Source organism: Oncorhynchus kisutch, linkage group LG18, assembly GCF_002021735.2.
Source record: "Oncorhynchus kisutch isolate 150728-3 linkage group LG18, Okis_V2, whole genome shotgun sequence".
Classification (NCBI taxonomy): Eukaryota; Metazoa; Chordata; class Actinopteri; order Salmoniformes; family Salmonidae; genus Oncorhynchus; species Oncorhynchus kisutch.
Genome location: NC_034191.2, coordinates 55,386,199 through 55,409,949, shown reverse-complemented (window position 1 = coordinate 55,409,949; position 23,751 = coordinate 55,386,199). Strand labels below are relative to the sequence as shown.

General features: G+C 41.7%; 1 protein-coding gene across 1 annotated transcript in view; it reads right to left on the bottom strand.

Moving 5' to 3' along the window:
• Positions 1-23,751, bottom strand: part of LOC109909555 (cadherin-12-like) — a 194,997-nt gene that overhangs the window by 37,397 nt on the left and 133,849 nt on the right. The gene's annotated exons all lie outside the window — the stretch shown is intronic.

The window sequence follows — 23,751 nt, the reverse complement described above, 5'->3', positions numbered from 1 at the left end:
TACACCTACACGGTCCAGAAGCATTAACTGCTCTATAAAAGCTCTCAACAAATGTCAGTTTACAGGTTCAAGTGTTCTCGCTCCAATGTCTCTGACATCTCTGCCCCGGGTCAGTTAGCTAGAGCTTAGGGTTGCCTCCGTAACCATCGGTAACCACACCATGTCTGCAGCCGCGATGTAAACATCCACTAGTGGTGACAACCATGTCCTCACGGTTGCCTGTCTCCTGGCCTCTCATGTGTGGCTGGCTGCCACTCACGTACGTGCACACATACACACATACATGCACACACGCATACATATTATACGTACACACACACTGACCTCTCATGTGTGACCTCAGACAGACAGAGCATGGTAGGCACACCCGACTAGTCCTGTGTCACACGAAATAAGTCCCCTTATGGTGTTAACAAGTGAAAACATCTGGTAAAAGCTGAGGTAAAATGTATTTTTGAAGAGGCCACAAGCGAGAGGGAAAAGTTGTGAATTTAACATGAGGAAAAAACATGGTGATAGTCTTGATGGCATTTGTATGCTAACATGTACAGTGCAGTGAAAAGTATTTGCCCCATTTCTGATTCTCTACTTTTGCATATTTTTGATACTCGATGTTATCAGATCTTCAACCATAACCTAATATTTGATCAAGGGAACCTGAGTTTATAAATCCCTTCCCAAAAAAGTATACTTATTTTATTTATTTAAGTTAAGCACCTCCCAATTCCCCTGTTTGAAAAAGTAATTGCTCCCTTACACTCAATAACTGGTTGTGCCATTTTTAGCTGCAATGACTGCAACCAAATTCTTCCTGTAGTTGTTGATCAGTCTCACATCGCTGTGGAGGAATTTTGGCCCGCTCTTACATGCAGAACTGCTTTAACTCAGCGAAATGTGTAGGTTTTCAAGCATGAACTGCTCGTTTGAAGTCCTGCCACATCAATTGGGAGTAGGTCTGGACTTTGACTAGGCCATTCCAATCTTAAAATGTGTTGCTTTTAAACCATTTTCATGTAGACTTGATTGTGTGTTTTGGATCATTGTCTTGCTACATGACACAACTGCGCTCCAGCTTCAGCTCACAGACGGATGGCCTGACATTCTCCTGTAGAATTCTCTGATACAGAGCAGAATTCATGGTCCATTCTATTAAGGTAAAGTCCTGAGGCAGTAAAGCATCCCCAAACCTTCAAACTACTACCACCATGCTTGAGAGGAGAGGTGCGCAGACCTCTTTAGACATACTTTCACTGGAGACCTGGAGAGATATTACACTGAATATCCACAAACACACGCAGTACCCACTCGTGCGTGCACGCATCTACAAAGGCACACACACAGGCAAGAACAAGCACACACGCAATGCATGCACGTGCACACACACAAAGCATCACCACAAAGCACCTCCTCCATATCCAGTGGGGAAAACCATGCTAAGTTATTTTCCAAGGTCAGCACGTTGGCTTGTAAACACTGTCATACAGTATAGGGTGCCAAGCAGTGGATTAAAATGTCAGCAGAGACAAAATGAGAATGAGGTCAGAGTTGGAAAACGCACTCCCGGCCAGCCACAGTTTTCAGCAATACATGGTCAGAAATAGGGTTACAAAAATCTGGTAACTTTCCCAAAATGTCCAGACTTTCCAGGAATCCTGGTTGGAGGATTCTGGATCCATGCTTATTCCCTCCTGATTCTGTGAATCTTCCTACTGGGATTCATAGAAACCCAGTACAAAGTTACTGTAATTTTGCAACCCTATAGGTAGTAAGAAAATGCAGCCATTTTGAACACCCTGTTCACAATATACAAACTCATACACTATGATGATTGCATGTCAAATAAATCCCATAGACTACCCATGGGTTGCGAGGGTTGGGAAGAATGTCAAGAGCTTCATCGCTCTTTTAATGTGTCTGACTTCAGTGATAGCCATGTTATTAGATTGGCGATGTATGTATCTGCTAATGGCTTCTGCTAAAAAGCTGTGAAAAGGGAACAAAACGGGGTGAAGAGGGGTAATGAGAGGAACTAACTAATGTGTCAATGCTTGAGCTGTAATCAAATCACATCTCCAAGTCTGTGTCCCACATGGCACCCCAATCCCAGCTCTGTTCAAAATGAATGCACTATGAAGGGAATAAGGTGTCATTTTGGACCTACTGGAGGTCTGCTGTCAGGAAAGAGAGAAGTATGCTCTTACCTCCCTATCTAGAACATGCCCCACTTATCCATGTCCATGGTCTGGTGTCTTATGGGTAAATACATTTCCAGCGTTCCACATTCCTGAAGTGTTTAATTATGACAGGAATGTGTGTTATTGCATGCTCACTGACAGAGAGAGGTAGACTGCATTACAAATGCCACTATTTTCCCTATATATAGCACTACTTTTAACCAGGTCTTAGTCAAAAGTAATGCACGATATAGGGAATAGGGTACCCTTGGAGACGCAACCACATGGTCTCCCTTCTCAACAGAGGGGAATGTGTAAAGAGGACAGACATGCAGACTTCCTCTCATGTCAGTGTTGCTGCTCTTCAACATCACAACAGAGCATGCTTTAAATTCTAGACGGGCTGGTTTAGCCCTTTGATATGTTAATGTGCACCTTCGTTGCACTGGCGGTGATACTGAATGAAGGAAACCCAAGGTTTTTCAATTGAACACTATTTATGATCCAAGGGACTTTGTTAATTTTGAATTAATCAAGGCACTGTCGTCATAATCTCTTAGGTAAAGATGTTAAGATTTCAGCAAAACTTGAAAATATGTTGTTAGTCTCTGATTTAAAAAATTATGAATTCAAAACACAATACAAGTGACAATATTTGTTATAATAGCCCTTTAAAAACACCAGTACATACAGTATATTGTAAACTGTCAAGTGCGTTATGTTTTATCTGTATTTCTGGCTTTGACTTGGGGGCTGCTTTTGGCTTCTCCCTCTGATCTACCTCCCTGAGCGCATGAAATTTTTTTATGCAGGCATTTCTCAGCCTAGCTACTCCCTGGTGCTTTATTTTGGAAGCGGAAGCAGGATGATACATTTTTAATAGGTTCTCCATTTGTTTGTGTTGAGTTCAATATTACAATAACAGATCTTTCAACAACCTCTGTCCCCCTGTTACCTCTTTCCCCATTTATCCATCCCTCCCTCCCTCCCTCCCTCCTTAACCTCCTCACCTCACCTCCCCCTACCCTGCCTCCCTCCCTACTTCCCTCCCTCCCTAACCTCCTTACTTCCCTTCCTCCCCCTCCCAGCCCTCTAACCAGGGTGTCCAATCTCATGCTAACACCCTGAGATAAATATAAACCTGTTTTTCTACAGAATAATTGTTGCATTATGACACTTCATCACAACAGCTAATTATCAACACAACTGTGTTGATAACACAACTGCCAGAACAACAACCAAGCCTGAAGATGAATGCAGGTGTAAAATTGAGCAATTCTTCCTGTTAAATCTTTCATAAGTGGCTGAGTCATAAATCCCATTTAGTATTATGTATGTAGTACAATGTCATTCATGAAGCATTAACTTCCTTTAGCTTCACATGACTTCAGCCTCGATGAGAGAAAATCACAGCCAAACAGGGCTGTCAACACAACATCACAACACCATTTTTAATTCCACTTGTGTGTTTTACAGTGATTTTCATAATCAACAACAACAATAATTGCAGGAAAGGCAAAGGAACAGGGTCTCCTGCTGATCCCAGATCAGTTGAATCATTGCAGTATGTATAATAAATGGGTCAGTGGATGAGGGCCGGTCCTATAGCCGTTTGGAGATGGGTGGTGTTTTTCACAGGGTCAACTCAGCCATTGACTGACTGACAGCTTGACAAATTTCACCCCATCATGGGGGTGTCAGACTAGCATTAGCCCTCCGTCTCCTCCCATGACATCACCGGTCAATTGAGCATGGGTAAGGGGATCATTTACGTCCCGGGAGAGTGCCTTGATGTTCCATTGAATTTGGTGGCCTCACACTGCTGAGATAAAGAGGCTGTTCACTTTATTGTCCTACCGTCAGTCACACTGGTCATTGTCCTTGGCTCTCTCACTGCTCTTCCCTCCATACAGCCTTCTCACAGTGATGTGGTGTCGGTATGAGACTGCGTCCCTATTCCCTTAAGTGTACACTACTATTGACCATGACACATAGGGATCTCGCCAAAGTAGTGGGTTGTATCTGGAATAGGGTGCAATTTGGGATGCAGACACAGTGATGTGGTGTTGGTCTGAAAGACCTGCCAGCCAGCTAGCAGCCTAGCAGAAGTCATGCCTAGCTGTCCACACTGCAGTGAGCTGAGCCTACAGCGGAGTGGAATCAGTGCCTGTGAGAGACTCCTCACATTAGCTAGGACAGGGTTTGGCTGAGAGATGAGCACTGACACACAACTCTAATCTATTCCCCCCTCCACATTCACACCTCCTCCAGACCACCAAAGAGAAACCACCACTCCATCCTGAGTGCATTGCCCCTTGTCTTCTTAATTTCCCCTTCTCTCGCTCTCTCTTTCTATACCCTCATGCACACACTCATTAGCGCACGCGCACGCACACACACACACACACGCACACTTTTAAGGTTTGATGAAGGTGCTATGTCTATGTTGGGCCACCTGTATCTCCTGCTGATCTGTGGCATCTTCTTTGCCTTCCTCCTCCACATCCTCCTCCATGGGTGCCTTGCACACCAAGGCCCAAAATAACTCCCCTCACCTCCTAGTGTAACATCCAGTTCAAACCACTTCTTTTAGTTCTAAGACTGTTCTCTCTGTTTCAGCATGGTATGTCAGTAAAGGTCCCTCCTTATATGCTATATATCCATCAGCTCACTTTTTCTAACAGTGATACACAGTATAGAGAAACAGATACACAGTATACACAGTATACACAGTATAGAGTTACAGAAACACATGTATGTTTTATTTTCATCACTTTTGGGTTTAGTTGGTTTTGTACTTTCAAGGACTTTGATCTTAAATAAATGTTGAAAAGCTTACTGGAAGCCATTGCTTCTGAAGTTCCCAATGGGTGGCAATGTGACAAGCAGGCTCATACTTTTCACATCTTCTCCACTGAAGATGGTGCTGCCGTCTTAGCACTTAGCTCTGACCATTACCTTTTTAGAGCCCAGTAGTAACTCATCAGGACCCAAGAAGTGCCAATGGTTTAGAGGCTCTCAGATAATTTAATGTTCAAAAATTCCAGTAATTACATTTCTGATAGAGAAATGAGACTGTCTGGCTTTTGCTAAATGAAGTGCTTAATTGATGACGACTGACTGGGATATAAAAGGTCCACTAGACTAGCTTAATACTGACAATGGTTCTGACTTTGAAAAGAAAAATTGGAGGCAAGTTAAAGGAATCATTTCAGTTCATTCTTCAAATTATTAAATCAATATTGCTGTTTTGCTGTTCATTGTGCTCCGTGCTTTGTGTTTGAAAATTGCAGTGCTTTGTTATTTTATTGTGTAGCTAAATGCATCTCTCACGGTGCCGTAGGGTTAATGTGATATTGTACATATTAAAAACAAAAGGTTCTATATAGTGCCAAATAAGGGTTCTTTGGGAAGAATGAATGATGGTTCTTCAGATCCCTTTTTGGTGCTGTATAGAACCCTGCTCATACAGTTGTAAATGGAACCTTTATGGTGCTATAAATAACCCATTCCTAAGATGATAAGAATAAGTAATACAATAAGGTTCTATATAGTACCAAAAAGGGTTCCACTATGGTTATAAGCCTTTTTTTGGTGCTTTAAGGAACCATTTTTAAAGGTTCTGTATAGAACCGTATTGGAGAATGGTTCTACAATCTCAAAGGTTCTACCTTTGAAAAAAAAAAATGTTTTTTTTCTTGATAGCCATATTATATTGTTAAAAATCCTTAAGTTGTATCATGTTCATTGAAAAGTTGAAAAAGGGTGAGGGTCTATACAAGACAATTGAGAAGAACTGATTGTCACAACAGTTCTCAACATAAGGCCGTACAGCAGACTTTCACAAAACACTGTCACTGGCCATAATCATTGTCAATATCGCATAATACAAAAAATGTGTTAAAACTGGAAAGACATTCTCACTCACTCATCCACAAAAAGAGCCGTGCACAAACCTCGGCCAAATATTATAATGAGCTGTTGCCATACATTTTTATTATTACTAAAAGAGGAAGTAACCCTTTTCTGAACGACAAAGAACCATTTAATGGCTAAAAGGGTTATTTGGGTTAGTATGTTTTTTACATAGACGCACCCTTCCCAAAGAACCCTTGACGATCCTTTTTGCGCACTTTTTGAATGTGTGATACTAGTAGTCATGAGGAAAGTAGAACCTCACATTTTTTGCTGCACTAGTTTGGTACTCGTCATATCCTACTGTTCTGGTTGGCTTGCGGGATAAAGAGTGTTTCTAAATGAGAGACAACATGGTTTATGCCACACATGTTTCCGCTAAACAATACCATTCCTCCAGGCTTAGTAGATTTCAATTACACATATCGGCAGTCCAGTCATTTCCCCCCACATACGCTTAAAGGAAGACTAGAGGAAGCGAATGAACACGCGAGCAGACAAATGCACCACAAACACACTAATCTGACTACAAGCCTCTTACCATCACAACCCAAGGATGTACTGTATCATGCATGGGCCATTTTTTCTTTCTCCCTCTTTCATTTTTCTCTCTCCCTCATTCATTCTTTGGGCAAGTGTGTAGGTTTGTTTATGTGTGTGTGTATGCTTTCCTGCATGTAAGTGTGCCTCTGCTTGTGCATATTCAGGCAAGTGTGAGTGTGTGTCTCCAAGCATGTGGTGTGCATACATCTCTTACTGGGACTGGGGATTCCTCTACTGTGGCGTCTGTCTATTGTCTCTGGTAATCTTTTTTTTTTCAGAAGGGATGTCTACCACTGCATGCGTATGTCCTTATCCCTCCACGCCTCACCCTGCATGTTACTGTATGGGTAGACTGGGAAGCCGATGATTATCCCCTGAACCCGTTACCCTGCCTGATCCTCTTATCATACAACAAACCTCACTGAGCCCCTGATTTGGGGTCTGCCAAACTGTGTGCAGAGCTGCTGCTTCTGGGTTTCTCTGCCCTCTACCCACTGCTGTGGGGGCAATGAGAGAGGAAAGAAAGCGAGTGAGGGATAGAGACAAAGAGAGAGGTAGTAGAGAGAGGGGGAGAGATTCAAACAAGGGCCTATTTGCACACACCTCTCTAGGGACGGACAGCGATCCATTCTAAGACTGTGTGTAGGCGGGTCAGCATTCTGAAGTAACACCGTCAAGAACTCATAAAGACTCCATCTCCCTCTTACACCCCTTTCAGACCCTTCTACTCATACCCCACTGTGTCCCAGAGATGGGTCAAGGAACGTTTAGACAATTACACTGTGGGGGGATCCAGTGTGAGTGGCTCAAAGATGTCTCCCATGGATGGTAGCTTTGTGCAGTCGCCTCCCTGCGAGGGGAATACATCACACTGTTCCACTGTTGTGATGGCACCGTATCAAGCACAGGAGGTAAAACAATAGAGGAGAGATACGATGGAAAGGAATCCCTGGCCCATCAATCTGTGGTTTTTACGACGTAAACAAAGAAATGTCCTCATTTACATCATAATCTGGGCCTGTCTTGTTTATAATTCCCTTATTCACAATTGGAGCAAGTCAGTTCAGTTTCAAGGATCTACTGCAGTGGTCACCGACCTTTTCTGAGTCAAGATCACATTCTGAGTCAAAATGCAAGCCAGGATCTACTGCTCAGATTTTTTTTAGACACGATTTAAAAGACGTAAGCTTATTCAACATGAACTAATTAGAAACAGTTCTGTAGCAATGAAGTTTGTGCCGTATGCTATAGGCCCAATACAATATCAGTGATATTGGCTATGCTTCAATTTCCCTGCCAATGTAGTTCTTCTCAGACCATTTTCAAATTATATTTAAAAAATGTAGGTATATGAACACACTGGTAAAATATCATTTTGTTGTATTACTTGTGAGGCACAGCTGAGTGAGCATAATAATTAGCTTCTTTTTTTTACTGGACTGATGGCCTGCATCTGACGGTCAGTCAGAGGGGAGGGAGGGAGCAGGGGTGATCACCAGTTGGTGCTATCTATATATCTATATATCTACGATCCACTCATACATTAACAATACACACGCGCACACGCACACAAACACACACACACACACGCAGCCATGCGCGCACAGACACAAACTATGCAGAATATGCACTCTGCATACACATTTCCCTGCATATTGTTTAGGATAAAAGGAGTACACCAACCTGTGGTGGAGGCAATAAAAACCCAATTTAATCCAGAGGAAAAACTGAAGGATTTGTGATTCCCCAAAGTATCAAATTCAGTTACATTTGCATACATCACCTGAAAGGCACGGATAAAAAAAACAGGAAGCAATGAATGACACCAATTTGCCATGTCTGCATGGGTTTAGGTACTCTTATTCTTTTGAACTTTATAAAAGAAAATCTGGATTTTCCCAACTCAGAAGTTTTGAAGAAAGCTTTTTTTAGGTATACAGTATATTCCTTAAAACTATTTGTCACAAAAGTTGATTTTGCACATTTGTACATGAAGCAGCCACTATTGTGCTTCAAGGGAAATACCTCTGAAATACTACAACAAGAGAGCTGCTGCAAATATAAGAGTTTTGTCTGAACTGCACAATTTAAATTCTTAAAAGCACTTGGTTGTGTGGCATTTATGAGTCTTGTTATATTTAAGTCTGGCACAAAGGTATGACATGAGATTTGTGTAATTCTTCTCTCTTTCGCTGATTTATGCATCATAAACAGTACGGGTAAAACATTTGGACACGCCTACTCATTCAAGGGTTTTTCTTTATTTTTACTATTTTCTACATTGCAGAATAATAGTGAAGACATCATAACTATGAAATAACACATATGGAATCACGTAGTAACCAAAAAAGTGTTATTAAACTAATAAAAATATGTTATACTTTGCCTTGATGACAGCTTTGTACACTCTTGGCATTCTCTCAACCAGCTTCAAAAGGTAGTCAACATGGAATTAATTTCAATTCACAGGTGTGCCTTGTTAAAAGTTAACTTGTGGAATTTATTTCATTCTTAATGCATTTGAGCCAGTCAGTTGTGTTGTGACAAGGTAAGGTTGGTAAACAGAAGATAGCCCTATTTGGTAAATGACCAAGTCCATATTATGGCAAGAACAGCTCAAAAAAGCAAAGAGAAACGACAGTCCATCATTACTTTTAAACATGAAGGTAAGTAAATCGGGAACATTTCAAGAACTTTGAAAGTTTCTTCAAATTATTCTTCAAGCTCTATGATGAAACTGGCTCTCATGAGGACCGCCACAGGAAAGGAAGAGCCAGAGTTACCTCTGCTGCAGAGGATAAGTTCATTAGAGTTACCAGCCTCAGAAATTGCTGGCCAAATAAATGCTTCACAGAGGTCAAGTAACAGACACATCTCAACATCAACTGTTCAGAGGAGACTACATGAATCAGGCCTTCATGGTCAAATTGTTGCAAAGAAACAACTACTAAATGACACCAGTAATATGAAGAGACTTGCTTGGGCCAAGAAACACGAGCAAGGGACATTCTACCGGTGGAAATCTGTCCTTTGGTCTGCTGAGTCCAAATGTGGGATTTTTGGTTCCAACCGCCGTGTCTTTGTGAGACGCAGAGTAGGTGACCGGATGACAACCGCATGAGTGGATCCCACCGTGCAGCATGGAAGAGGAGATGTGATGGTGTTTTACTGGTGACACTGTTTGTGATTAATTTAGAATTCAAGTCACACAACCAGCATGACTACCACAGCATTCTGCAGCGATATGACATCCCATCTGGTTTGCGCTTAGTGGGACTATCATTCCTATTTCTACAGGACAATGATCCAACAAACATCTAGGCTGTGTAAGAGGTATTTGACCAAGAAGGAGGTTGATGGAGGGCTGCATCAGATGACCTGGCCTCCACAATTACCCAACTTCAAACCAATTGAGATGGTTTGGGATGAGTTGGACTGCAGAGTGAAGCAAAAGCATCCAACAAGTGCTCAGCATATGTGTGAACTCCTTCAAGACTGTTGGAAAAGCATTCCAGGTGAAGCTGGTTGAGATAATGTCAAGAGTGTGCAAAGCTGTCATCAAGGCAAAGGGTGGCTCTTTTGAAGAATCTAAAGTCTAATATGATTCCATGTGTTATTTCAGAGTTGTGATTTCTTCACTATTCCACAATGTAGAAAATAGCGATAAAGTAGGTGTGTCCAAACATTTGACTGGTATTGTATATATTTTTACCCCCTAATGTCGATATCTGTGCCACCGGGGAAATCTAATTATCATTTTTGTTTTAATCCCCTTAAAAATCAGTTTAAACTAGATATATCTGTGTCTTTTATGCATTGGATGTGTCTCAATATACCACATTCGCCGATGTCGTACTTCCGCATATGCCGTGAAAGGTGACAGCTCAAGAGCAATGTTTGTCAGACTATGAGACATCCATGAAAAACTAATATGACCCCTTTGTGGAAAGGTCTCTCGCGAACATGAACATGTTGGTTTTTCTCTAGGACGCCCACAGGCCACACAAGACTCGTTTGAAGGTTCCAGTTGAAGAAATTAATGAAAGTATATACAGTATGTGGCAGGGTCTACAGACAATCACGGACTACAAAAGAAAAACCAGCCACGTCACGAACACTGACGTCTTGCTTCATGACAAACTAAACACCTTCTTTGCCCGCTTTGAGGATAATACAGTGCCACCGACGCGGCCCGCTATCAAGGGCTGTGGACTATCGCCCCGTAGCACTCACTTCTTTCATCCTGAAGTACTTTGAGAGACTAGTCAAGGATCAAATCACCTCCACCTGACCTGACACCCTAGACCCACTTCCGTTTTCTTCAATTTGCAATTTTCAATAGGTCCACAGAAGATGGAATCGCCATCACACTGTACATTGCCCTATCCCATCTGGACAAGAGGAATACCTATGTAAGAATGCTGGCCATTCTAACACCTGGATATGTTAATTTTTCAACCATTCCATTGTAGATTTTGCTTTATGTTTTGGATCATTGTCTTGTTGGAAGACAAATCTCCGTCCCAGTCTCAGGTCTTTTGCAGACTCCATCAGGTTTTCTTCCAGAATGGTCCTGTATTTGGCTCCATCCATCTTCCCATCTTCCCTGTCCCTGCTGAAGAAAAGCAGGCACAAACCATGATGCTGCCACCACCATGTTTGACAGTGGGGATGTTGTGTTCAGGGTGATGAGCTGTGTTGCTTTTACGCCAAACCAAACGTTTTGCATTGTTGTCAAAAAGTTCAATTTTGGTTTCATCTGACCAGAGCACCTTCTTCCACATGTTTGGTGTGTCTCCCAGGTGGCTTGTGGCAAACTTTAAACGACACTTTTTATGGATATCTTTAAGAAATGGCTTTCTTCTTGCCACTCTTCCATAAAGGCCAGATTTGTGCAATATACGACTGATTGTTGTCCTATGGACAGAGTCTCCCACCTCAGCTGTAGATCTCTGCAGTTCATCCAGAGTGATCATGGGCCTCTTGGCTGCATCTCTGATCAGTCTTCTCCTTGTTTGAGCTGAAAGTTTAGAGGGACGGCCAGGTCTTGGTAGATTTGCAGTGGTCTGATACTCCTTCCATTTCAATATTATCGCTTGCACAGTGCTCCTTGGGATGTTTAAAGCTTGGGAAATCTTTTGTATCGAAAAAGAAAACTTCTTCGCAACAGTATCTCGGACCTGCCTGGTGTGTTCCTTGTTCTTCATGATGCTCTCTGCGCTTTTAACGGACCTCTGAGACTATCACAGTGCAGGTGCATTTATACGGAGACTTGATTACACACAGGTGGATTGTATTTATCATCATTAGTCATTTAGGTCAACATTGGATCATTCAGAGATCCTCACTGAACTTCTGGAGAGAGTTTGCTGCACTGAAAGTAAAGGGGCTGAATAATTTTGCATGCCCAATTTTTCAGTTTTTGATTTGTTAAAAAAGTTAGAAATATCCAATAAATGTCGTTCCACTTCATGATTGTGTCCCACTTGTTGTTGATTCTTCACAAAAAAATACAGTTTTATATCTTTATGTTTGAAGCCTGAAATGTGGCAAAAGGTTGCAAAGTTCAAGGGGGCCGAATACTTTCGCAAGGCACTGTATACCGTGTGAAAGCTCTTAAAGTTACAATATTTCCATTAGAGCATCTTTCTGATAAATTATTATCATAAAAATTTCCATATTCCATCTCTCATCATTCCCAACATTTGGATGTTGAAATATATTGTCCCAGTGTCTATTGTTTGATGTTGAACTTTTTGGTGGCAAAGTCTCTGTTTAACAAAGACTTTTCAGCCTTCCAATCCTGCAGAGCCAAAGGGAGAGTTTCTGCAAGGTATTTAAGTCATAAAAGACTGTATACCCAATCCCCTGGAGGACTGATACTAATGAGTTTACAAGCTCATGTGACTGAAGCCATGGAGGCTGGTAAGAGGAGGACAGCTCATACACTGTAAACCCCAAGGCATTTTTAACCCATACGAGTCTAAGCCCTGCCTAAGCTATGGAATTGTTTTAAGAAGGTCATACCAATGATTATTTAGCTATTTGATTTTGAATTTTAAGACCCTTTGAAGAATCCCCAAAAATATTATTTAAAAAAATCCTTTACTATTAGCCCATACAAATGCATTGAATAACATATTCACTACATGGAACAACATGTCAAAATTAAGTTTGTTCTGAGTGTCTGTTCAATATCTGAGAGATATAAGAAAGATCAAGATTTTTTATTTTTTTATGTGTATTTAACCCCTTAATTTTGGCACTAACCAGTCTCCATATATACTCCCATACATTTTTTCAACTGGTACCGGGGGACCTTCAGACGAATATTGTGAGGCCTATGGGCATCCTAGAGCAATGCTACAGATGATTTTGTGAGAAGGCCAATTTTCAGATGTCTCTTGGTCTGACAAACACCGCTCTAGATCTGTCACCTTTCATATATCTCTATTTTAGACTGACAGATTTTTATTGGGATTTAATTTTATACTAATTAGATTTTGTCAGGAGTTATGGACATCGACTTTAGTTAACTCAAATACATCTAGTAAGTTGAACTCAAAGTCATTGTAAAGTCAATATTTCTTAAAATGTGTATGTGGTACTGACTCCAAACTAAATGAGAAGTCACATCAATTACATTTTTTAACAGATAACAAATTAACTTTTTTTCCCAGGTAGATTTTAAGGAATTTTTGGAATTGTAAAAAAAAAAAAGTTTTTGCATGCCTATTGAGTAATTGATTGGTTAATCTTATGCTACACAAAGTTAAATAACATATATTATTGTTTTACAAACCAGCATAAAGTGACTTGCAGTTAGGCATGCAGCATTTTGGCAAATTTCCCAGGTTTTCCAGAAGTCCATGTTGGAAGATTCCTCCAAATCATTCTACCAAGTTTTTTAAACACATACTCACAGGCCTGTTTCAGGCCACTGTATTAGAGTTAAAGGTCAATTTTTATATATATTTTTTTATTATTGAATTTTCCAAAATTCATTTAAGTTTCAAGTCATTAAAATTATATTAATAATTATTATAAATAATAAACTATTCAAACAGTAAGTAAAGCATGACATCATCAGATATGTATTTTCACAAAGAGTTTAATTATAATGTTAACATCAAACTAGGAACTCACTTTGTGAATAATTGAATATGAACTAATTCATCAATTATGTCTCTGTCACTAACAAATACAGTCATGGGTGGTAGAGCTACAGTTCACTCTAGGCACACTGGGACATTTTATTGTAGGTGTGGTTTAGTGGGGTCGTTATTCAACATTTTCAAGCTGATAATACTCACATCTGGACCCCTTACAGGGTCACAGTGACCATATCAGTTTGAGTAATGACTACAAAATCACTTTAAGTAACTGCACTCAGATATATATAGTGCAACATGTTTCCTCATAAGTTTTGAGTAATTTGTATTTGCTATGGATCCCCATTAGCTGGTGCCAAGGCAGCAGCTACTCTTCCTGGGGTCCAGCAAAACTAAGGCAGTTAATACCATTTTAAAAACATTGCAAAACATTCACAGATTTCACAACACACTGTGTGCCCTCAGGCCACTACTCCACCACTACCACATATCAACAGTACTAAATCCATGTGTATGTATGTGTATAGTGCGTATGTTATTGTGTGTATATGTATGTGCATGTGTCTGTGCCTATATTTGTGTTGCTTCACTGTCTCAGCTGTTCCATAGGGTGTTTTTTTAATCTGTTTTTGAAATCTAATTTTACTGCTTGCATCAGTTACTTGATGTGGAATAGAGTTCCATGTAGTCATGGCTCTATGTAGTACTTTGCACCTCCCAATGTCTGTTCTGGACTTGGGGACTGTGAAGAGACCCCTTGTGGCATGTCTTGTGGGATATGCATGGGTGTCCGAGCTGTGTGCCAATAGTTTAGACATACAGCTCGATTTATTCATAATGGCAATACCTCTCATAAATATCAGCAGTGATGAAGTCAATCTCTCCTCTACATTGAGCCAGGAGAGATTGACATGCATATTATTAAAATTAGCTCTCTGTGTACATCCTAGGACCAGCCGTGCTGCCCTGTTCTGTTGTTGATAGTGTTGTTAAGAAGGCAGAGCATTGCTTTTTTATGGACAGACTTCTCCCAATCTTAGCTACTACTGTATCAATATGTTTTGACCATGACAGTTTACAATCTAGGGTTACTCCAAGCAGTTTATTCATCTCAACTTACTCAATTTCCACATGATTTATTACAAGATTTAGTTGAGGTTTAGGGTTTAGTGAATGTTTTGTCCCAAATACCATGCTTTTAGTTTTAGAAATATTTAGAGCTAACTTATTCCTTGTCAGCCACTCTGAAACTAACTGCAGCTCTTTGTAAAGTGTTGCAGTCATTTCAGTCTCTGTCGTAGCTGACGTGTATAGTGTTGAGTCATCCGCATACATACACACTCTGGCTTTACTCAAAGTCAGTGGCATGTCACTAGTAAATATTTTAAAAAGCAAGGGACCTCAACAGCTACCCTGGAGAATTCCTGATTCTACCTGGATTTTGTTTGAGAGGCTTCTATTAAAGAACACCCTCTGTGTTGTTAGACAAGTAACTCTTTATCCACAGTAATTTTATGGGGTGTAAAGCCATAACACATACGTTTTTCCTGCTGCAACTACGATCGATAAGGACAAAAGCTGCACTGAAGTCTAAAAGCCCCCACAATTATTGTATCAATTTCTCCCAGCCAATCATCAGTCATTTGTGTAAGTGCTGTGCTTGTTGAGTATCCTTCCCTATAATCGTGCTGAAAGTCTGTTGTCAATTTGTTTACTGTGAAATAGCATTGTATCTGGTCAAACACAATTGTTTCCAGAAGTTTACTAAGGTTTGGCAACAGGCTAATTGGTCTGTTAAGGGGGCTTTACTACTCTTGTGTGGAGAAATGACTTTAGCTTCTCTCCAGGCATGAGGGCACACACTTTCTAGTCAACTTAAATTAAAGATGTGGCAAATAGGAGTGGCAATATCGTCTGCTATTATCCTCAGTAATTTTCCATCCAGATTGTCAGACCTCGGTGGCTTGTCATTGTTGATAAACAACAATAATTTTTTATTGTGTGTACAGTGTGATGTGAACTGCCTGGTGAAACACCCAGGGCCACAGGAATCATTTGACGTCCATTTCAAGATCCAGTTTTGGTCAAAATTCTGAAAGTGCAAAGAATCAGCATCGTTTAACAGATTCCAAGCATACCCCCTTTCCGACACACAAATCCAAAGTAGTTACAGTACAGTTTCACGATGATTGGATCCAGGACTATGACAAACAGTTTAAGTCGGACGTTTACATACGCTTAGGCTGGAGTCATTAAAACTCATTTTTCAACCACTCCACAAATGTCTTGTTATCAAACTATAGTTTTGGCAAGTCGGTTGGGACATCTACTGTGTGCATGACACAAGTCATTTTTCCAACAATTGTTTACAGTCAGATTATTTTACAGTATCACAAATCCAGTTGGTCAGAATTGTACATACACTAAGTTGACTGTGCCTTTATACAGCTTGGAAAAGTCCAGAAAATTACGTCATGGCTTTAGAAGCTTCTGATAGACATCATTTGAATCAATTGGAGGTGTACCAGTGGATGTATTTCAAGGCCTACCTTCAAACTCAGTGCCTCTTTGCTTGATATCATGGAAAAATAAAAATAAAAAACTCAAGACCTCAGAAAAACAATTGTAGACCTCCACAAGTCTGGATCATCCTTCGGAGCAATTTCCAAAAACCTGAAGGTACCACGTTCATCTGTACAAACAATAGTGCATAAGTATAATACCATGGGACCACGCAGCCATCACACCGCTCAGGAAGGAGAAGCGTTCTGTCTCCTAGAGATGATCGTGCTTTGGTCTAAAAAGTGCAAATCAATCCCAGAACAGTAGCAAAGGAACTTGTGAAGATGCTGAAGGAACAAAAGTACCTATATCCACAGTAAGACGAGTCCTATATCGACATAACCTGAAAGGCCGCTCAGCAAGGAAGAGGCCCCTGTCCAAAACCACCATAAAAAAGCCAGACTATGGTTTGCAACTGCACATGGGGACAAAGATTGTACTTTTTGGAGAAATGTCCTCTGGTCTGATGAAACAAAAATAGAACTGTTTGGCCATAATGACCATCATTATATTTGGTGGAAAAAGGGGAAGCTTGCAAGCCGAAGAACACCATCCCAACTGTGAAGCACGGGGGTGGCAGCATCATGTTGTGGGGGTACTTTGCTGCAGGAGGGACTGGTCCACTTCACAAAATAGATGGCATTATGAGGATGGAAAATTAGGTGGATATATTGAATCAACATCTCAAGACATCAGTCAGGAAGTTAAAGCTTGGTCGCAAATGGGTCTTGCAAATGGACAATGACCCCAAGCATATTTCCAAAGTTGTGGCAAAATGGCTTAAGGACAACAAAGTTAAGGTATTGGAGTGGCATTCACAAAGCCCTGACCTCAATCCCATAGAACATTTCTGGGCAGAACTGAAAAAGAGTGTGCGAGCAAGGAAGCCTACAAACCTGACTCAGTTACACTAGCTCTGTCAGTAGGAATGGGACAAAATTGTGGGAAGCTTATGGAAGGCTACCCAAAACATTTGACCAAAGTTAAACAATTTAAAGGAAAAGCTACCAAATACTAATTGAGTGTATGTAAACTTCTGACCAACTGGGAATGTGATGAAAGAAATAAAAGCTGATATAAATCATTCTCTCTACTATTATTCTGACATTTCACATTCTAAAAATAAAGTGGTGATTCTAACCGACCTAAGACAGGACATTTTTACTAGGATTAAATGTCAGGAATTGTGAAAAACTGAGTTAAATGAATTTGGCTAAGGTGTATGTAACCTTCCGACTTCAACTGTACAAGTTTGGTTAAGCAGGTTCGCCACCCTCAAGTCAGCAGCTAGGAGGGTCCTGGACGAAGACAACGTCAGGACTGAAGCACGAAAATGGCTAGACAGAGTCCAACACCCCCCAGCATCATCACGCTGGGAAACAACAGGGGCTCCGTCCACTACTATGGCATTCCCAAACTGTGCAGGAACTGCGGCCAACTGGGCCATCTGGCCACAGCCTGCACAGCCATCATCTGCAAGACAGATTTTACCTCTCCATAAGCCCCTGCAACCTATGCGGGGAAGAGGGCCACTTCTTCAGTTCTTTACACTGGCAGGGCAAGGGCTGCCGCCCCCAAACCCACTAACACAATAACACAAATCCCAAACCCACCACCCCCCTGTCCTCTCCACCAGACAACAGAAACGAAGAGTCAGTCCCAGACCTTTCCACAGACACCGCCAAACCCACCAACCAAGTCCCAGAAACGGCCCCCACCCCTGTTGGAGTTTTCACCTCCACCCTGCCAACAAATCCTTTCCTAGTCACCTCCACCCTCTTCAAACCCCTGGTCACCTCACAATTCCAGTTCTTAGATGACGATGATCCAAATTGAATAAAAATGACCAAATGGAAAACAACAGACAACCAACAAACCAACATGGACCTCACTTTGTGCACGGGGCATTGTCATGCTGAAAAAGGAAAGGGCCTTCTCCAAGCTTTTGCCACAAAGTTGGAAGCACAGAATCGTCTCGAATGTCATTGTCTGCTGAACCATGAAAAACAGCCCTAGACCATTAATCCTCCTACACCAGACTTTACAATTGGCTCTATGCATTGGGGCAGGTAGTCTTCTACTGGTATCCGCCAAACCCAGATCCGTCTGTCGGACTGCAAGATGGCGAAGTGTGATTCATCACTTCAGAGAACGCATTTCCACTGCTCCAGAGTCCAATGGAGGCAAGATTTACACCACTAGTTGACGCTTGGCATCTTAGGCTTGTGTGCGACAGTTCTTGTGCTGGCGTTTCTTCCAGAGGCAGTTTGGAACTCTTTAGTGAGTGTTGCAACCAAAGACAGATGGTTTTTACGCTCTATGCGCTTCAGCACAGTCCCGTTCGGTCCCATTCTGTGAGCTTGTGTGGCCTTCCACTTCGAGGTTGAGCCGTTGTTGCTCCAAGACGTTTCCAATTCACAATAACATCCCTTACAGTTGACCGGGGCAGCTCTAGCAGGGCAGAAATTTACAAACTGACTTGTCCTATGATGGTGCCCCGTTGAAAGTCACTGAGCTATTGAGTAAGGCCATTCTAGTGCCAATGTTTGTTTTTGGAGATGGCGTGGCTGTGTGCTCTATTCTATACACCTGTCAGCAACGGGTGTAGCTGAAATAGTCGAATCCACTAATTTAAAGGGGTGTATACATACTTTTGTTTATATGGTGTACCTTAAGACCTTATTTTGAGGCATCGTTTTACCCTAATACAGTGTCCTGAAATTCCTGGTTTACAGGGACAAGGCCAGCAAATAGGGTTAAAAAATTTCACTTCCTTTTCCAAAAATCCCAGATAAAAGAATTATAATCCTATTGGAGTACTGCCAGGAATTTGCCCACTGGAATTTCTGCTTTCATAATGACAAAATGATTGGATTAGTTTAGACAAATGTATATGATTTATCTTTGTGTAGCATAAGATTCATCAGTCAATCACTCAATGTAAATGCAAAAACACAGATATTAAAAACAATAACATTTTAAAAAATCAACTGGGAGCCAAAATAATGAATGATAAACCCTCCCGCCGCACCATCTCCAACATGGGCTGAATCAGAACCACCGCCGGAAATGCGTTAAGGAAGGTCTGAGGCCACTGGTGCGCCAGAACATCAGTTCCCAACGGGGCCCTGCCGAACCTCTCCCATATCTGGGCAACCACGTAGGGGTGTAGTCTCCAATTCTGTGGAAGAGCGCCCCATCCCCTGGATAGCAGATCTGCACTGGAGTTGAGGCAAATGGGAACATGCATAGTCTGAGAGCAAATGTGCACTGCTCAACAGCAACAAGGAGCGAGTCAAGATGTGGAGGGGGAGGGACTGAGTCCCCCCTGCCTGTTGATGTACTGTATGCCACTGTCGTCATGTTGGCGGAATTGACATGCACATGCCGCCCGACAAACAGGTGGGGCAGAGAATGTAAGAGGAGTTGAGTGGTTGGTCAATAAAAAAGTGATCAAAGATGAAGCAGATGCTAAGCTACAGGACTGTTTTGCTAACATAGACTGGAATACGTTCGGGATTCCTCCAATGGCATCGAGGAGTACACCACATCTGTCATTGGCTTCATCAATAAATGCATTGATGACGTCGTCCCCACAGTGACCGTACGTACATACCCCGACCAGAAACCATGGATTATAGGCAGCATCTGCACTGAGCTAAAGGCTAGAGCTGCTGCTTTCAAGGTGCGGGACTTTAACCCGGAAGCTTAAAATAAATCCCTCAATCCCGCAAAGCCGACGCTCGTCGGATGTGGCAGGGCCTGCAAACCATTACAGACTACAAAGGGAAGCACAGCCGAGAGTTACCCAGTGACACAAGCCTACCAGGTGAGCTAAACTACTTCTATGCTCCCTTCAAGGCAAATAACACTGACACACGCATATGAGAGCACCAGCTGAACCGGAAGACTGTGTGATCACACTCTCCGCAGCCAATGTAGTAAGACCTTTAGACAGGTCAACATTCACAAGGTCTACACATAGACGGATTACTAGGACGTATACTGCGAGCATGCGCTGACCAACTAGCAAGTGTCTTCACTGACATTTTCAACCTCTCCCTATCTGAGTCTGTAATACCAACATATTTTAAGCAGACCACCATAGTGCCTGTGCCCAAGAACACTAAGGTAACCTGCCTAAATGAGTGCTGACCCGTAGCACTCACGGCTGTAGCCATGAATCGCTTTGAAACGCTGGTCATGGCTCACATGAACACCATCCCAGAAACCCTAGACCAACTCCAATTTGCATACTGCCCCAACAGATCCACAGTTGATGCAGTGTCTATTGCACTCCACACTGCCCTTTCCCACCTAGACAAAAGGAACACCTACTGTATGTGAGAATGCTATTCATTGACAGCTCAGCATTCAACACCATGTGCCCTCCAAGCTCATCAATAAGCTAAGTACCCTGGGACTAAACACCTTCCTCTGCAACTGGATCCTGGACTTCCTGACAGGTCACCCCCAGGTGGTAAAGGTAGGTAACAACACATCTACCACACTGATGCCACAGGCAGTTAGAAAAGCTAAAGCAAGCTTTTTCAAACAGAAATTTGCATCCTGTAATACTAACTCAAAAATTCATGGAGAATAAGAGGAAACACTGCCACCACCGATAAATCCACTATAATTGAGAATTTCAATAAGCATTTCTCTACGGCTGGCCATGCTTTCCACATGGCTACCCCTACCCCGGTCAACTGCCCGGCACCCTCCACAGCAACCCGCCAAAGCCCCCACCATTTCTGCTTTACCCAAATCCAGATAGCTGATGTTCTGAAAGAGCTGCAAAATCTGGACCTCTACAAATCAGCCGGGCTAGACAATCTGGACCCTCTCTTTCTAAAATTATCTGCCGAAATTATTGCAACCCCTATTACTAGCCTGTTCAACCTCTCTTTCGTATCGTCTGAGATTCCCAAAGATTGGAAATATGCCGCGGTCATCCCCCTCTTCAAAGGGGGTGACACTCTAGACCCAAACTTCTACAGACCTATATCTATCCTACCCTGTCTTCCTAAGGTCTTCGAAAGCCAAGTTAACAAACAGATTACTGACCCTTTTGAATCCCACCATACCTTCTCCGCTATGCAATCTGGTTTCAGAGCTGTTCATGGGTGCACCTCAGCCACGCTCAAGGTTCTAAACAACATCATAACTGTCATCGATAAGAGACCTGACCAAGGCTTTCGACTCTGTCAATCACAACATTCTTATTGGCAGACTCGACAGCCTTGGTTTCTCAAATGATTGCCTCGCCTGGTTTACCAACTACTTCTCTGATATAGAGTTCAGTGTGTCAAATGAAAATGAATAATTAGGCTATGTTATTTAAATTATTTCAAGGTTATAGCCTACAAAGAAATAAATTGTGAAGCATTTGTGAGTGTGACACAAGAGGCTGGTAGGGACATAAAGAGCTCAGCATGTAAAAAGAAAAACATTTTGTTGTATTAAATTATTATATAGTCTATACATTGCCCATATAGGCTGTGACTTACTCATAATTAAATAGAAATTAAATGAAAAAGGACTTATTAGTGCCTTAGAAACATGAGTTTGGCCAGTCTGTGGCTTCAGGCTCATGTGATGGTGCCTAGAGAGCCAACCAGCATCAGAGAATATCCTCTCCATACTTGCAGGGCCACTGGGGATGCTAAACATCCTTTTGGCCATTCTTGCCAGGCTTTGATTTTTCTATGGGTAGGCCTAAAGGCAGTGGCGTGCCGTGGGTCTGGGGCCTGGGCCTTCAGTGAGGTCCTACACAGTCCCACCCAAATTAATCCACCTCTTATTACCATCATTATGATGCCATGGCTCTAGACACTATACATTTAGACAGAAACGCAGTATAACCCGGCGTTGCATCACCTTGAAATTGACATTTTTATTCAGAGAATTGCAGGGGAATACAATACAGTACAGTTCAACTAATGGGCAAGAACATAGTCGAGTGCAACAGAGTTATATTAATATTCGTCCACAAACTTTGAACTTTAAGTCCCCAAAAAAATTATACAGTGTGTTCACTAAACAGCGGATTGTCGCACCCAAAGCATTTTCACCGTGATGATACAGACACATAACTATTCACTGAAAATAAAAGAAAGAAAACAAATAATTTGCAATATAGGCTATTTGCCATTTTATTATGTTAATATATAGGCTATTTAATATTAACTAAATAAAATGCGAAACATACATACACATTTAATAAAAAATGTAATGCATTGTATGCCTACTCATACAATTGTATGCCTACTCATACTCTAGCGTCGGCATCGGGTGACATCTCCTTAGAATGGCGTTATAATTATATCCTCGACTAAATCGATATCTTCTCCTCCTTCCGCCATTGTGGGTTGAAAAAACAGCTTAGTAGTACGCAAATTAATTTGTTTATCAAATTCAGTTTCCTAGTTCTGAGGTTCTGCATAGACCTGCCCAAAGGACCTGCCTCTCAATATTGGTAATCAAATCAAAAGACGTGCACGCACTACGCCTGCTAGCTGGCTCCTGTGTAACACTGGAGCCAGCCAGCAGGTGTACAATAGCCAACTCTAAAGCTGATTGGTTGACACTAAATTTTCATTTCCATTCACTTTAAGCTACAAGCGCCTGCACTGTTGATTCTGAAGGCCTGAGGGCAGATTTTAGACCCCTGGCAACACATAATGGCTGAATATGATTGGATAAAAGATCTAACATAAAGACCAGCCCTCCAAATCTCAACCTGGGGCTGGAAGCAGTGCAACCAAGAGGAAAGCTATGAAATGAAGAGTATAACTCTTACTCTGGGGAATAATTTAATACATATTTGTGGGAAAATATATTTAAAAAAAATATATATTCTGATGATGTTTAGGCCAGCAGAGAAGGCCTTGCTGGCTCTGACGGCCCACCATTGCCTAAAGGTTTTTAGGCAAAATAACCCAATCAAAAGCTCCTTGAACGTGGGAATGTGCCAGACCTATTGGGCAAAATATCAATTATGGCCTATTGTACATCTATTCTCTAATAGAACTAAAATGAACGAAACATTTAAGAGATCTGATTTTTAGTTTAAAAATACTTTGCTACTTTGACATTTAGTTATCTACCCACCTCATTCCTTTATTTTATCATGTCCACATAGTAAGTACACCATCAGGCTGTCTTTTCAGATTCCACAATGGTTATTTGGTTGTGGACACTACCTTACATCACAATCACTCTCTTGCTCCTCATCTTTGTAAGTTACCTTGATTTAGCACCTGTATGTTTTAACAGTTTCTTTATGAAAATATTTACCGAACTCCACGACGGTAGCTAAAGCAAGGGGCTATAGCAGCACACAAGTAGAATACAAATGCATGTTGGTGTGGGCATGCCCTGAGCTGGTGAAGTGATGCTCCAGCCTTTGGGAATCTCTCTACAAGCGGCAGTCAAATTGGGCA